The following is a 12111-nucleotide window of genomic DNA, read 5'->3' on the forward strand; positions in this document are numbered from 1 at the left end:
TTTTCTGAAAGATGAAAGCAAATGTAGCCTAAAGAAGGAAGGTGAAACTGAGGACCAAACTGAAGCTAAGTGGCGCCAAACGTACTGATCCTCCCCTTCTTCCCTAAGCTAGTCTTTAGCCTGGTGGTATTTGGCTGATGACGGCTCCATACTCTGATAATGAGGCTGGGCTGGTTTGTGTGCAGTGGCTCCCTCAGGAATGGCCTGTATGGAATTTCCAAGTAATCAGCCAGCTATTACCCACTCATATAAGGTAATCATAAAGCACCCTGGAGGCACAATGGTTAAGCACTAAGCTAATCAAAAGATGGGAGGTTTGAACCCACCAGCAGCTCTACAGGAGAAAATACCCAGTGATCTGCTCCTGTAAAGATTTCAGCCTAGGAAATCCTAAGGGGCCATTCTGCTTTTTCTTATAGGGCTGCTATGAGTTGGAACAACAACACAAGCTAATCAGATCTTTCTTGTTTTTTCAGATGACCAGTCAAGAAAGATGAACAAGAGTTGACGGCCTAACACTGAAAAAGGGTGATACAAAATTACATAGTTCCCTGCATACACACATAAATATGCCCCTCCCCCCCAAAAAACAGACCTGAAAAAGAGAAATAGCCAACATTGTAACAGAGGTTGTTGCTAGAAGGCAGGATTATAGATTTTTTTCCTAGATTTTGCAAATGTTCCACAATAAAGAGCTATTTTTATAATGTGAAAAATTAGCTTTTAAGAAAACAACCATATACAGAAAGGAAGAGATAGCTATGGGAATCAACTGCCCAACAACAGTTACTACTGCTGAACAGCTACCTATGGCTCCATTCCTGCTTGACTACCCCAATATTACATGAGATATGCTTAGGTAAGATTTGTACCTGGAGTAGAGACTGGTCCAAGAGCAAGGAAACTGTAATTTTACGTATCTTATATTTACAATTATGCTGAAAACTGCAGCGATGACACTGAGTATAGCTCTTTCTCTCATTCTTCATACCAGCTATTTAAATTCTGATGCTTAAAAGTAGGAGGAAAAAAGCTGACCTAATCGAGAAATAAGCTTACATTGGAATCTTGGGATAATAAGGAGAAAAAAGGCTGACCTAATTGAGAAATAAGCTTATATTGGAATCTTGGAATGGTTACCATAAATTTATATGTGTAGGGTTCAGAAGTGTTGAGGACTCTTAAAATTCACCCTTTTTACTCTTACAATTCATCCTCTTTTGCTCAAAATTTAACCTTAGCATATGGTCAGGATTTTGTGATGCAGCCTGCATGGTACCATCTTATTTCTTTGGGTGCAAATCCTGAAAAAGTATTTGATAAGGCTTAACATCTCAGTAAACTAGGAATAGAGGAGAACTCCTTAACCTGATAATAGCTGCATAGCCAAAACCTATAACAAAATAGATTTGTTTTCTTTAAGGCTGAGAACAAGAAGACAAAGATGCCCACTAGCAAAGCAACTGTTCTGACATAGTCCTGGAAGTCCCAGCCAATGCTATAAGGAAAGAAAAGGAAATAAGAGGTATTAGGATGGGAAGGAAGCAACAAAACTATCACTATTTTCAATGGATATGATTAACTACCTGGAAAAAAAAAACAAAACAGTAGAAATCAGCAGACTACTTGACTAATAAGACAGTGAAGTAAGGCTGTTGAATCAATGCCAATTCTCTTAAACTAGTAATAACCAACTAGAAAATAATAATCATAAAAAGAAACATGATTCGCAACAGCACCAAAATTATGAAGTATTTAGAAATTAGTTTAATCAAGAATACCCTCTTATATCTCTATGAAGAAACTTTAGAGTTCTAATAAAAAAATTAAAAAATGATCTGGGTAAAAGGGCATGACATTGGTAACTAACTCAAATGGACCAGGAAAAGAACACGTGTAGAAATGTAGACAGGAAGTAATAATGCAAATATGGCAAAATGCTAACAGTTGGTGAATCTGAGTGAGGGGTATACAGGAGATATTTGCACTATTCTTACAGCTCTTCTGTTAGTTTACAATTATTTTCAAATAAAAACTGTTCTAAAAAAGAACGAGCATATGGAGAGCACTTTACATGCTCTTGGATGCAATGAGTTAATACTAAAAAGATGTCAAAAAAAAACAAAAAACAAAAAAACACCAAACCCACTGCCGTGACGTCAATTCCAACTCATAGAGACCCTACAGGGCAGTGGAGAACTTCCCCATAGGGTTTCGAATCCAGCTGGTGGATTCGAACTGCTGACCTTTTGGTTAGCAGCTGAGCTCTTAATCACTGTGCCACCAAGGGCCCAAAGAGACATCAGGTCTCCCCCAAATAATCTACGAATTCAAAATAATTCCAATAAAAATTCCCCAAAATAAATAATTTTTGAGGAACTTGATAAACTTTGTCCAAAATTCAAATTTATATGAAAGAATAATCGTACAGGATTAGGTAAGTAAACTTTAAAAATGAAGAACAGAGATGGGGGACTTGCTGTGCCCATGATTACAACATACTACAGAGCCACCATAAGAAAAACAAAGCAATAGCGAATGAAACAAAAACCAAGAGATAGATTCATGGAAAAGAAGAGAGGCTTAGAGACAGACCAGTTTTTCCACGAAAACAATATATGAGAAAGCAGAGTAACACAATTCAACGGAGGAAAACACGGACTTTTTTTTTTTTTTTGGAGATGTTACTGGAAAAACTAGCTCATTAAATAGAGTCTTAATAGGACTTTTTTTTTTTTTTTTAATAGGACTGGAGCTCTATTTAAAACCATATGTAAATGTGGGCTTTAGATAGATTAAAAATATAGATATGAACCAGGGATTGGGAAGAGCTTCTTAAACCAAACTCCAAAAGCATAAACTGTAAGTCAAAGAATTCATTTATTTGATTACACTGAAATTAATAATATTTCTTGATCAAAGGGCAGCAAGGGCAAAATTAATAGATGACCAAGGGAGAAGATATTTGCAAAGTCTAAACATGACAATGAGTTAGTATCTTTATTACAAACTAACTTCTGCAAGTCAACAGCAACAACAAAAAAAAGAGCAACTCCAATAGAAAAGGGGCAGAGATATGAACAGTTTACAGAAGAAGCTTAAGAAGACCAAACCAAACCCACTGCCATCGAGTTGATCCCAACTGATAGCAACCCTATAGGACAAAGTAGAACTTGCCCCAGAGAGTTTCCAAGGCTGTAAAACTTTATGGAAGCAGATTGCCACTTCTTTCTTCCGTGGAGCAGCTGGTGGGTTTAAACTGTCGACCTTAGAGTTAGCAACCAAGCACTTTAACCACTGCGCCACCAGAGCTCCTTTGTATAAGAGATGCTCAAAATCATTAGTAATCAGAGAAACACAAATTAAAACGACAAGATATCACTGTGTACCTGTGAGATCAGAAAAAGTAGAGAGCTGGATAAAGTTGATTCTTGGTGGGGGCATGAAAATGCGGGAACCCTTTCGTACTTCTGGTGGGAAAGAGTCTGGTGTGGCCATTGCAGAAAGGAATCTGGAACTACCGAACCCAATTCAGTACACGCAAGCCTATAATCCAGGAATTCCCTCAAAATATACATCCCACAGAATCTTACACAGCTCTATAAGTGGACATGTCTGAAGATGTTCACTGAAGCAATATTTGTGGTGTTAGAGAGTGGGACAGAGCCCTGATGGCACAACGGTTAAGCACTCGGTTGCTAACGGAAAGGCTGGCAGTTCGAGCCCACCCAGCAGCTCCATGGAAGAAAGGCCCGGCAATCTGCTCCAGTAAAGATTACAGCCTAGAAAACCCTATGGGGCAGTTCTGCTCTGCCACGTGAGCTTGATCTGACTCAAAATTGGCTGACGGCACACAGCAACAGTAGAGAGTAGGGACGACCTGAGTATCCATCAGAGAGAGAGCAGTTAAGTAAAACTATGGCGGATGCACACTGCACGGAGTACAAGTAGTCCCCAGCTTACGACCAGATTCCCTGCCGAAAACTACATCCTAAGTCAGTTCTGACGTAAGTCGAATACCTCTTTTTTTTTCCAGTTTTCAAAGCCTGCTATACAGCAGTGTTTTGAACAGTAAATCATAACGTTGAACATCCGTGAGTGAACAACTGAGAATAATAATATCAGCAAATTACACACTGCAACACTGTATGTAGTACATATTACTAACAATAAGATGTACAAAAAAAAAACCCAGATGGTCCTAAGTGCAGTAACTCAAATACGTGGTAAGTCGGGTACTACCTATATAGCGCAGTATTCAGAAGCAAATAATTAGATGTATACAGAGCAACATGGATGGATCTTAAAAACAGTACTTCCAGAAAAAGGAAGTATGATGAGATAAAAAAGAAAAAAACTTAGAGCATTATAAATTGAAGTACATGCATATAAATCAAACACTGCCACTTTGCAAGATGCTATACAGACAATACGGAACACAAATGCATTAGAAGGAGCCCCCAGGAGGCATGAAAGGGGTGGGAGTGAGATAAGGGGATTAAAACATGAGAAATCTTTTAGACTCCTTGCGTGTGACAAAAGAATTCAAATGTCCTGTCTGATAAAAAAAAAAAATTAGAATTGTTTCCTTACCAAAAGTTTCCAATTTTCCTAACGACAAAAGCTATTCTGGTTGCCAGTTCTGTTGATGGGTAACAGCTTTTCACCCCTTTTCAAGCAGGAAGAGAAAGTTTAGGGATCAGCAAAGTACTAAAGGGATCAGCAGAGAATATTCACGAAAGAGTCTTTTTGTTCGCATGACCTGACAATCAGCCTGAAAAGACCTGATTACCTCTGATTTTGGGTGACTCAGCTAAAGGTGGGTTGGTATTAAGTTTTCAGGTCATTTGAAGCCATTTCCTTTTAAAACCTCTCCAAACGCAATCCCCTTGCCTCCCCCACAGAAATACTCCATGCTACTTAGACTCTTAAAATTCTAGAGCTAGAAAAACAAAACCAAACCAAACCCGTTGCCGTTGAGTTGATTCCGTCTTGTGGCAACCCCATGTATTACAGAGTAGAACTGTTCCACAGAACTGTTACAGAAACAGGTCACAGGTCTTTCTTCCGCAGCCCCGCTGGGGGGAGGGGTTCAAATCACCAATCTTTACATTAGTATTCGAGCACAAACCATCTGCATCACCCAAGGACCCTAGAGCTAGAGGAAATGAACGCTCAGAGAGGGATTAAGGTTTAGGATCACACAGCTAGTAAAAAAAAGAATGTCTCCCTGACTCTGCCCTGTATCCTTCTGTCTATTCTCAAGCCAGCAGTCAGAGCGATCTTTTTAAAACAAGTTATCATAAGCTTCTCTGTTCAAAACCCTCTGATGGCCTCCCCCTCACTCAAAGCAAAGGCCAAAATCCTTACAATGGGCTACACTGATCGGGCCTTCCCCACTACCACCCCCTCATCTGCCTCTGCTTTCCCCTCACCCACAGCCACACTGCCCCCACCCCATGACCTTGCTGCTCCTCACATTTGCCAAACATGCTCCTGCATCACGGCTGGCAGCTTGCTCATCCCTCGGACTCTTGTTCACTCCCTCAATGAGCACTCTATAAAAAGTAAATCCCCTTACACACACACACACACACACACACACACACACACACACACTCCTTTCCCTCTTACACTGCTGTAAAGTTCTCCAGAGTACTTATTATCAGCTGGCCTTCTGTCCATTCACATATTTATTTATTATCTGCTTGTACTCCACCAGACTGTCTACTCCATTAGGGCTGGGCTTTGTCTGTTTTGGAGTCCCTGGGTAGTGCAAATGGTTCAGCGCTTGGCTGCAAACCGAAAAGCTGGCAGTTCGAGTCAACTCAGAGGTGCTGAGGAAGAAAGGCCTGGCAATCTGCTTCCCAAAAAATCAGCCATTGAAAACCCTATGGGGCTCAGTTCTACTCTGACCCACATGGGGCCGCCATGAGAGCCAGGCCTGACTCCACGGCAACTGGTTTGGTGTGTTGCTTTTTTGGTCTGTTTTGTTCATGCCAGAGGCACCTGGGAAGACAGTCCCGGCAATCTGCTTCCAAAAGGTCACAGCCCTGAAAACCCTATGGAAAAGACCAGACTTACTGGTCTGATAGAGAGGAGGAACCCCTGAGACTACAGCCCTTCTAACATGGAATTGAAGCCATTCCCAGAGATCACCTGTCTTAGTCCTAGTGCTCCTATAACAGAAATACCACAAGTGGACGGCTTTAACAAACAGAAGTTTAATCTCTCACAGTCTAGCAGGATAGAAGTCCAAATTCAGGGCATCAGCTCCAGGGGAAGGCCTTTTCTGTTGGCTCTGGAGAAAGGTCCTTGTCATCAATCTTCCCCTGGACTAGGAGCTTCTCTGAGCAGGAACCCCAGGGTCCAAAGGACACGCTCTGCTCCCAGCACTACTTTCTTTAGGGTATGAGGTCCCTTATTCTCTGCTTGCTTCCCTTTCATCTCTTGTAAGATAAAAGGTGGTGCAGGCCATGCCCCAGGGAAACTCCCTTTACATTGAATCAGGGATGTGATCTGACAAAGAGTGTTACATCCCACCCTAATCCTCTTCAACATAACCCAATCCTGCCTCATTAACCACAGGCAGAGATTAGAATTTACAACACACGGGAAAATTACATCAATCACAAAATGGAGGACAAGCACACAATACTGGGAATCATGGCCTGGCCAAATTGACACATATTTAGGGGGGACACAATTCAATCCATGATACCACCTTTCAGTCAAAAAATGGATAGGCCTACAAAATAAACAATAACACTCAAGAAGAACAAGCTCTTTAGAAGAGTCAGTTATATGAAATCAAAAGGGCAAAATTTGGCCAAAAGCAAAGATGAAAAGGCAGGAAGGGGTAGGAAAATGAGACGAAAGTTCCAGGGTGAAAATGGGGAGAGTGCTGACACATTGAGGGGACTGTGACCAATGTCTTAGGTCATTCTGTGTGCAAACTGTCGAATGGGAAACTATTTTGCTCTGTAAACGTTCACATAAAGCACAACATTGAAAAACAAAAAACCCTATGGAGCAGTTCTACTCTGCACATATGGCAGCCAGAGTAGGAATCGACTGGATGGCAACTAACAACTCAACAACATACACCCTATGGCATCTATTTGTTGACTTGAATGAGTAAGTCAGCGCTAAAGCCCATGCCTTCAGACTCCTAGCACAAAGGCCTATTTGCTCTTCTTTGTTGCCTCAGTTCTTGGGGGCCCTGTCCTTCAAGTTAGAAGACCTTAAAAATCTAAAAAGAAACAACATACTTTAGCTACTCTATGTCTATTTTACCTCCTATGGCTGCCTTTTCTAGCATCGAGGATAAAGTACCCGATCAAAAGTTAACACCTCGGTTTGTTTAAGGGCTCTTTCATTACAGAGTTGCCCTTGTGATCCGATTTTATGGCTGCTCAGGGAAGAGACTGATAAATCACAATTAACTCTGGACCAACAAGACTAAGTTATCCAGTCTTGAGAATTAGTTTATTCAGGTGTTTTCCTGAGCTGGGTATAAGAAGGAACTATTTAATACTAAACCGAAATGGTGCTGAGAAACTTTTTAGAAGTACGCTGAATAAATGTTAAGGATGCCTTAGCAGAAAGCCACCCATACTTGCGAATTTCACAGCAGATAATTCGGTAATAATACCATGCATTAACTGACTTTAGAATCAACACAAGAACGAACCTTGAAAATATTCAAGCCTTATCCCTGGCAATAAGTATGCAAGTCTCCACTTGTGATCTATTTTAAGTGTTTTTATCATTTAAATAAATTCCCCAAAGCAAATATCACACAGAAGTATCTACAATTTGAAAAATCAATTTTTGCTTATTTTAGCCAAATGGTGAAAAAGGACTGGGACGTTGAGAATTAAAATGAATTTGAAGATTTGGTATACATCATGCTGAAAGAAAGGGTTTCCAACGGAAGTAGAGGTAAACGACTTTAGTGGCTCTGGAGACTTCCTATGTTACAGTCTCCAGGCAGTCAGAAGATAAAAATCTAAGCCTGGTCCACTTAACGCTTTTCCAGAACCAGAGCCACTCCAAGTCTTACACTGTGCCCTAAAAACGAATATCCACCCTAAGTTTTTAGGAGATCTTACATGGTGATTCAAGAATCATGACTGATCAAGTTCAATCACGATTTGAGAAGAGAAAAAGTAGCATAAGTTCAATCAGTGCTGGATGAGAAGAGGGATGTGAGGAGGGTCTCCGAAGATAAGCAAGGCACCCAGAGAAGAAGGGAACCTGAAAAGACAGGAGACTGATGGAAACAAGAGGAGGGACAGGCTCTACTTTGGGCTGCACGACAAAATAAATAACTTGTACTTATTTGGACGAAGTATCTCTAAAGGTTATTATCTCAGCCGAAAATACACACAGTATGAACACTTGTATAATAGACATCTTACCACATTTTCTGAGTCAGAATGTTCTTGGCTTATTGCAAAAGGTATCTGTTGCACTGCACAGACCCCATTCCCAGGTCAGACTTTGGCTATTCTCCACGGAGCACAAAGCACGCCATTCCAGTCTCGCATCTGTGAACCCTTTTTTTTTTGGTCACAATTAGTGACACGTGTTTCAAGTTAACGTGTAAAATCAGGGAACTTCAGAGATGGAAGGAGGCCCTAGAGATCTTTCCACTCAATATTTTAGGAAAAAATAGGTCCTGCAGGATAAACTAACCTGCTCTCCGCTCCCCACCTTGAATCTATTCATGCCGGGAGAGTAATAAATGCAGCACTAGCTCTGAGAAATCACTGACTGGTGGTGCAATGGTTAAGAACACAGCTGCTAACTGAAAGGTTGACGGTTCAAACCCAGCCAGCTGCTCTGTGAGACAAAAGACCTGTCAATCTTCTCCCGTAAATATCACAGCCTAGAAAACCCTATGGGGCAGTTCTACTCTGTCACACGGGGTCACTATGAGTGGAAATCAACGCAACGGCACCTAACAACAACAAGCTGTTGGGTACTTCAATCTTACAAAATACTACTACAGATTAAACAATCCTACTTTCCCCCTGTAACTCATCTATGTAAATGACAGGAGCTAAACTATGCTCGAACTCTAAATATTAGTGTTACCAGCAATCTGGTGGCTTGCCAGATACTACAGCATTACTAATTACAAAAAGAAAATATTTCAACAAAAGATGCCTGCAGGAGAAAGATAATGGTAATTTGTTTCTGAAAAGATTACAGCCTCGGACACCCTCGGGGCTGTTCTACTCTGTCCTATAAAGTAGCTGGGAGTCAGAATTGACTCGAGGGCACACAACCAAAACCAAGACCAGTCAAGACCCTGAGTGGTACACACGGTTAAGAGCTTGACTACTAACCTAAAGGCTGGCAGTTCAAACCCTCCCTGTGGTGCTGCAGAAGAAACGTCTGGTGATTTGCTTCAGTAAAAGATGAGTCAGCTCAACAGCAACAGGTTAGTGGTTAAAGGTAAGTTACCAATATTACAGGACAGGACTGCCTTCATTATTCTATAAATGAGACAGGCAATAAGGGATAATGCAATTGAATTTAAAGCTGAGCTTTAAACACCAAGCATTCTCCATATCTCCTAATTTGTGGCATATCTGGCCAATTTGTAACCCCAATATGCCTTTATTCAAATCATCCTTTATTCATCATCAGTGAGAATGACAGAACCGTCACTCCTTTCAAGAGAAATGCTTTGAGAAATTGATGCCTGGTGGACATCAGTACCTGCTACCGGAATAAAGGAGTTTGTGAGTAACTAAAAATCCACCCTAACCAAACCTGCATCTCCAACCAAACAGGTCTCCCTCTTGCTTCGGAAACCATCCATCCCTGCCTCCCTGGCCCTGACTCACGGACTCCTATACCGACTGGATGTGTGACTTTGGGCAGGGAAGATGAATTTCTTCATCTGTAAAATAAGAAGGTTGGGCTAATGCTGAATTTCAGCTCTCAAATTCTCAAATTCGCCTCACTGCCTGAATGGCAGGGTGGTGCAGTGAAAAGAGCCCTGGGCTTGACACCAAAAAAGTCCATGCTCGCATCCCTCTGACTGGGGCCACCCAGCCTCTCCAGCTAGGGGGCCTCCCAGGGTCTCGACCTGATCCGGGACGAGAGTGGTTAATCCGAGAAGGGACTCCCGGGCACTCCCGGCCGAGCGCAGCGGCTGCCTTGGGGAAGAGGCCGGTGCAGGCCCGGTCGCGCGGCGCGTCCGCCGGAGCGCGGGAGCCCTCGGCCCGCGGCCCCCGCACAGCAGCTCCGGGCTCCCCGCCCAGCCCTGGCCCTGCTCCTGACCTGCTCTCCGCAGCCCGCCGGTCCCTCGGCGCGGTTGGCAGCCACGGCCGCCAGTCCCTGGCCCGCTGTCACCGCGGCCCCTGGAAGCCGCGGGCGGGTCAATCCGGTCTGACTCAGCGCAGCCGCCCCGCCTCCAGCCTCCCGCTCAGGCTTCCGCCTCGGCCGGCGCGGACCGCGCGGTCCCGGGACGCTCGCTCGGCTCCCTGCTCGCCGACCTCCCCGACGCCCGCCCGGCTCTCGCGCCCCCTGGCGGCCGACTCCCCGGCCCCGCCCGCCTCGGGACGTCAGAGGGGCGGTGCTCCGAGGACCTCCACTGGGGGAAACTGAGGCATTGGGTGCGGAGCTGCCGCGGAGAGCCCCGCCTGGGGCCCGCCCCCGGTGCATCTCCGCGGCTCCCAGCCGTGCCAAGCGGGCCGGGCTAGTGCAGCCTTGGCGCCCGCTGCCTGCCGGGCGCCCTCTGCCTACGTGCTGCCCTGGTTCATACCAAGTCCCTATACTGCTCTCGTCTCCCACACCGCCCTCCAACTCAGAAAAAAGTCAGAATTCAATCTAGAGAAGTTCAGCTCTATTTCTGTCTGTTTGTGGTGGTGTCCTCCTTGCTACCCCGAGGCAATTTCCTTTATCATGTCATACAACAACTCATTTGTTTCTGTTTGTCCCGTTTCTTTTGAGCAAAGTCTCTCAGGACATCTTTGAGAATTTAAAAGCAAAGAATGACAGAAGGCAAGAACTAGGCGGGGCTTAGAGAACACTTCTAAGTCACTCTTGAATCCCTGCAATATTCTCTTTGTGTATTAAAGGTCACGCTGCTTAGCTATGTCGCTTGAATTTCTGTACTTCACCTACGAGATTATGAAGAATGAAGTAAATCTATCGCTATGCGTGCATAACAGAGATAAATCTTATTTCAAAAATTCCATCGGAATACATCCTTTTTCCCTTCTTTTCCTCTGCTTCCTGATGCCTGTGAACACTGTTGGCAGAATACCAAAGTCCTGGGTTTTTGACAAAATTCTTAGCAAATGATTCATTTGCCTCTGAAACAGTGCCTGGTCTCCCCTCAAGAGTAAATTATTAGTATTGCAAATCTAATGCCTTTACTTTTGAAGATACAGTTACTACTAGTTAACTACAATTTTGTTTGCTGTGGTTGCGCTTTGCTAGTGTTTTTTGGATGAAGAATCAAGCATGCCATATAGGAAAGCAAGATGAGCTAAAAACCGATGTAGATGTAAAAAAAAAAAAATTCATGTTAAAAAGAAAAATTTCAGGATTCCTTAACATAGATTAAAATTAATCTGAACTTTTTCTTTCTATCACCTGAGTCAGCTTCAAAATGATCTACTTACTGAATCTGAATCTTTTAAAAAAAAAAATTATAGTATTTTAGGTGAAAGTTACACACAGCAATTAGTTAACACGAGGTCATTCTGGAATAGGGTGGGCCCTAATTCAATATGATTGGTGTCCTTATAAAAAGAAGAGACTGACACGCAGAGGGAAGATGGCCATGATAAGACAGAAGCAGAGGCTGGAGTTATTCTGCCACAAGCCAAGGAACACCTGTGGCTACCAGATGCTGAAAGAGATGAAAAGTGTTCTCCCAGAGCCTTCGGAGAGAGCATGGCCCAGCTGACACCCTGAAGTTGGACTTTAGGCCCTCTAAAACTGTGGGAAAATAAATTTCTGTTATTTTTAGCCACTCAGCTTGTGGCAATTTGTTACAGCCCCCCTAGGAGACTGATACAGTGAGCAAGAGAGCAAGTGCTATGAGATGAGATTGGAAAACAGACAGAGGTCAAGACTGTTCAG

At 43.2% G+C, this 12111-nt stretch overlaps 1 protein-coding gene across 2 annotated transcripts in view; it reads right to left on the reverse strand.

Moving 5' to 3' along the window:
- The window catches only part of DNMBP (dynamin binding protein), a 131098-nt gene extending 120579 nt beyond the window's left edge, over positions 1–10519 (reverse strand). For both annotated transcript variants that reach the window (XM_049854892.1, XM_049854891.1), the window contains exon 1: positions 10300–10519. The gene's annotated coding sequence lies outside the window, so the exon portion shown is untranslated. The remainder of the gene's footprint in view (positions 1–10299) is intronic.
- Between the last annotated feature and the right edge of the window lie 1592 nt (positions 10520–12111).

The sequence above is a fragment of the Elephas maximus genome, chromosome 16, assembly GCF_024166365.1.
Source record: "Elephas maximus indicus isolate mEleMax1 chromosome 16, mEleMax1 primary haplotype, whole genome shotgun sequence".
NCBI lineage: Eukaryota > Metazoa > Chordata > Mammalia > Proboscidea > Elephantidae > Elephas > Elephas maximus.